Source organism: Grus americana, chromosome 22 (assembly GCF_028858705.1).
Source record: "Grus americana isolate bGruAme1 chromosome 22, bGruAme1.mat, whole genome shotgun sequence".
Classification (NCBI taxonomy): domain Eukaryota; kingdom Metazoa; phylum Chordata; class Aves; order Gruiformes; family Gruidae; genus Grus; species Grus americana.
The window spans coordinates 7,634,275-7,638,970 of NC_072873.1; the positions used below are offsets into that span (position 1 = coordinate 7,634,275).

At 55.3% G+C, this 4,696-nt stretch overlaps 1 pseudogene; it reads left to right on the top strand.

The window, feature by feature from the left end:
- Window positions 1-3,927: 3,927 nt before the first annotated feature.
- Window positions 3,928-4,696, top strand: LOC129195528 (feather keratin Cos1-1/Cos1-3/Cos2-1-like; annotated as a pseudogene).

Below are 4,696 nucleotides of genomic sequence, written 5' to 3' on the forward strand. Positions count from 1 at the left end.
GGGCACCTGCCTGCCCCTCTCCCTCTGTGGGGCACTGACTCTTGGCTGCCCGTGGTGATCCTTCCACTGCGGGCTCCTCTTGGAGACATCTTGTTTCCCTCTTTGGACTCATTAAACCCTGCTGCATCCCAGCCTCGGGCTCTGTGTGGTCCTTTGCTCTCTGGATGCTCTCTAAAGCTGTCCAGGGAGACAGGAGATCTGCTGGGAGGGAACAAAACGGGTGAGCCGGTGGAGCCCTTCTCATTCCTAGAGGACTGGGAGGGCAGGACACACTCTCTGTGGGCCTGCTTCACTCCCTGTCCCTTGCAGCTCAGAACCACATCTCTGCCTCCTCCACAGGCAGCAAGGTTTTTTGCATGGGCCTGCAAGATGACACAGAGGAGCAACTGACAGTTCCTCCCATGGTACTGCAGAGAGAGCGCTGATCAGAATAGCCCACGCTCGCTCTTTGCAGCTCATGGCAAGTGCAATCCCATCCTGGGTGCAGGGGAAGAACAGTTGCATGGCAGAAGCTCTCTCACCACCTTCTCCTCTTCTCTGCGGCCACTAGTCCCAGCCCCTGACAGGAAGAGGATCTTTGTTTGCAGATCTCTGGGTGCCTCGTGGAAATAGGGGTGCCAAGGGAGAAGCGAGAGCGCTTTCCCCAGAGCTCAGCCTTGCACAGAAGGGCCTCCTACCAGGATGCCAAGAGAGGAGAACTGTACTGTGCCCCTCCTCCCAGCTCCCACCTCTCCCAAAGCCGACCGATCATGGGGAACAGCCTTTGGTGCTTGAACCTCAGAAACTTGGGACTACAAAGACAGCCGAGATCTTCTGCACTGACCTGTCTGTGAAACACTGAGAGTGCATGGGTTGGAAAGGAGAGGCAATGCGGGCTGGATGGTTGGGGAAAGGAATGCAGGTGAAGGGGGGTCTGGGACAACCAAGGGAGCAGGTGTTTCTTCTCTGTCATCAGTTCTGATGCAGGACCTTTGCTAGCAGACTCAGAAAGAGATGAAGCAAGCACAGAAGCTCCCATTCACAGCTTTCCTCCCACACGGCCTTCGCGATCTCCTTGTTCGTGTCAGCCTTGTGGCAGGAGAGTTGGCGGGCTGTGCTCTGCCCGTGGCTGTAAACCTGCCACTAACTTCCCAGGTACACAAGCACAAAGGCCAGTTGACATCACTGCCCACCATCCTCTGAGGGGAACAGCAGTGGGAGAGAGAGACTGCTCCTGACGGCACAGATGCACAGCAAAAACCCCACATAAATGATAAACGCTCATGGCACTTCTAATTGCCATAGATGGTGCAAAACAACAGGGACCTTGGCTGGCTTCCAGACACCCAGCCAGCTGCTCTCTCACTCTCCTTCCTCTATGGGACAGATTCCTTTAACTTATTACTAGTGAAACATAGAGCCGGATGGTGAGAAAGAGTGAAAAATCCTTCAAATACCTTCACTGCATCCTCTCCTCCTTTTCACAGACTCAGCCTCCCTCCTTCATTCACGACTCTTCTATTTCCTCCACCCCCAAGCAGCACAGTGGGATGCGGCATGGGGGGTTGTAGTCAGTACACAGTCAGTCCTTTCTGCCGCAGTTTCCTCTGCACATTTTTCCCTGCTCCAGTGTGAGCACTTCCCATAGGTTGCAGTCTGTCAAAACCAGCTCCAGCATGGGTCCTGTCCACAGGCTGCAGTCCTTCCAGATAAGACTGCTCCAGCGTGGGTCCTCCAGGGGCCACAGTTCTGCCAGCAGCCTGCTTCAGCACAGGCCCTGCACAGGCCACACTTCCTGCAGGGGATATCCTAGAATCCTGGAGTGGTTTGGGCTGGAAGGGACCTCAAAGCCCATCTAGTTCCAAACCCCCTGCCATGGGCAGGGACACCCTCCCACTAGACCACGTTGCCCAAAGCCCCACCCAGCCTGGCCTTGAGCACTTCCAGGGATGGGCCATCCACAAGTTCTCTGGGCCTGTCCCAAGGATGTCACGTGGCACAAAGTCAAATGCTTTGCACAAGTCCAGGTGTACAGCACCAGTTGCTCTTCCCTTATCCACTAACGCTGTAACCCCATCGTAGAAGGCCACCAAATTTGTCAGGCACGATTTGCCCTTAGTGAAGCCATGTTGGCTGTCACCAATCGCCTCCTTAATTTCCATGTGCCTTAGCAGAGTTTCCAGGAGGATCTCCTCCATGACCTTGCCAGGCACCGGTAAGACTGACTGGCCTGTAGCTCCCCGGCTCTTCCTTTCTTCCCCTTTTTAAAAATGGGGATTGTGTTTCCCCTTTTCCAGTCAGTGGGAACTTCACCACACTGGCACAGCTTCTCAAATACGGTGTAGAGTTGCTTAGCCGCTTCATCCATGAATTCCCTCAGGATGTGTGGAGGCATCTCATCAGGTCTCATGGACTTGTGCGTCTTCAGGTTCCTTAGATGGTCTCGAACGTGATCTCCTCTGACAGTGGCTGGTTCTTCATTCTCCCAGTCCCTGCCTTTGCTTTCTGACTCTTGGGTGGTGTGGCTAGAGCACTTGCCAGTGAAGACTGAGGCAAAAAGTTGTTGAGTACCTCAGTCTTCTCCTTGTCCCAGGTAACCAGGTCTCCCATTTCATACGGGAGGGGTTCCACATTTTCCCTAGTCTTCCTTTTATCACTGACGTACCTATGTAAGATTTTCTTGTTGTCCTTGACATCCCTGGCCAGTTTTAATTCTGTCAGGGCTTTAGCCTTTCCTAACCTGATCCCTGTGTGCTTGGACAATTTCTCTCTATTCCTCCCAGCCTACCTGCCCTTGCTTCCACCCTCTGTAGGCATCCTCATTGTGTTTGAGTTTGTCCGGGAGCTCCTTGCTGATCCCCGCAGGCCTCCTGCCGTTTTTGCCTGCCTTCCTCTTTGTTGGGATGCATCGTTCCTGAGCTTGGAGGACGTGATCCTTGAATCCTTGTCTCTAAATTGGAGAGATATGCATTCGATGGATGGACCACTCGGTCTACAAGGAATTGGCTGAATGGTCGCACTCAAAGAGTTGTGGTCAACGGCTCAATGTCCAAGTGGAGAACAGTGACTCAGGATTTTATGGGGGATATGGAATTCCTGGTGCTTGACCTCCAAAGGTGTTTGAATCAAAGCTCTTGGCTTTCTTGGCCTTTCTCCCTGTACATAAAGCAAGAAGTGGAGGGCACAGGAGGCAGAGACTGCATTTCAGCTGGCAAGGGCAACCCGCTACTCTGCGGTGCTCATGGACACACCAGGGGAGAGTCCCCCTGCTATGACCTGCGTATGCCCTCGTGATGAGGGTCACACAAGTACAGACCGACACACGTGTGCTCGTGCACGCCTGCATGGAGCCATGCCAAAATCTGTACGCTCACATAAAGCCAAGAAAACATCAGCAGCTGTGGCCTCTGCTGAGGAGATGCTGGGGAGCCTGCTGGCAGGACACGACTCAAGTACCCCGGGGAAGGACCGGGCCCCAGACATGCTCACGGTGTTGCCTGAGGACCTGCAGAGTCTGCACAGAGAGGGGATGAGGCCAAGGAGCCCAGCAAATGCGTCCTGACAGCACTGTTAGTGTTGCAATAGGGTCAAACCCTCCCAGCAGAAGCCCACTGGTGTGCAACAATGAGCGACCGTCAGAGAGATGTGCCATGTCCTCTCAAATGGCAGTCCTTGGGCATCCGGTGCCCACATCCTAACCACAAACAAGCCCACAGGAATGACCCAGGTGCACATCAGTTGCCTGCACAGGACGCCATCAGCACTGGAGCTGAGTCTTCTGCCTGCGCTGACGTGTTTCTGCCCTGGAAATCCTGGGGCCTCTCGTCCCGGCACTTACAGAAGCCTTCACGTGGGGAAGCACGTGGCACAAGCCAGGAAATGAAAAGGCAGCAGTGCAGGAAACCAGGACACAGCCCATGCCATTAGCTGGGATGCTTTGCATTAGGCATGAGCTTGTCAGAACATTATTACTTCCACAAGGGGTGCCTCCGGGCCTGAGGCAGCACGAGACTCCTATAAAAGGCAGCCCAAGTCTCTGCTCTCTCATCCACTTCTCTCGCCTCCTTCTCCTTGGGAATCAGGTGAGTGGGAAGCCTCTTCTCCTCCTCCTTCGAGATCAGGTCTTTCCTCGATGCATGTCTCCGCTGATACGGACTGCCCTAGCCCAGGGCTGGGAGCTGCTTCTCATGGGAGAGGCAAGGGCAGAGAAGGTCTTCCACAGAGAGGGGCTGGGACTTAGGTGAGGCAGCTCCTGGGCTGTGAGCTGGGCAGCGTCTGCTGGGCCAGGAGGTGCCCTGCCTCCCGTGTGGTTGGGTGCAGTGCTGCTTCTCAGGTGCCCCTGTTTTCTACCTCTCCCTACCCTCTCTCCCAGGTGAACCTCTGGCCCAGAGACATGTCCTGCTCCGACAAGTGCCAGCCCTGCCAGCCTTGCCTGCCCTGCCAGCCCTGTGGCCCAACCCCGCTGGCCAACAGCTGCAATGAGCCCTGCGTCAGGCAGTGCCAGAACTCCATAGTCGTCATTGAGCCCTCCCCCGTGGTGGTGACCCTGCCTGGCCCCATCCTCAGCTCCTTCCCACAGAACACCGTTGTGGGCTCCTCCACCTCCGCTGCTGTTGGCAGCATCCTCAGCTGTGATGGAGTGCCCATCAACTCTGGGTGCTGTGACCTCTCCTGCATCACCAGCCGCTACTGTGGCAACAGGTGTCAACCCTGCTAA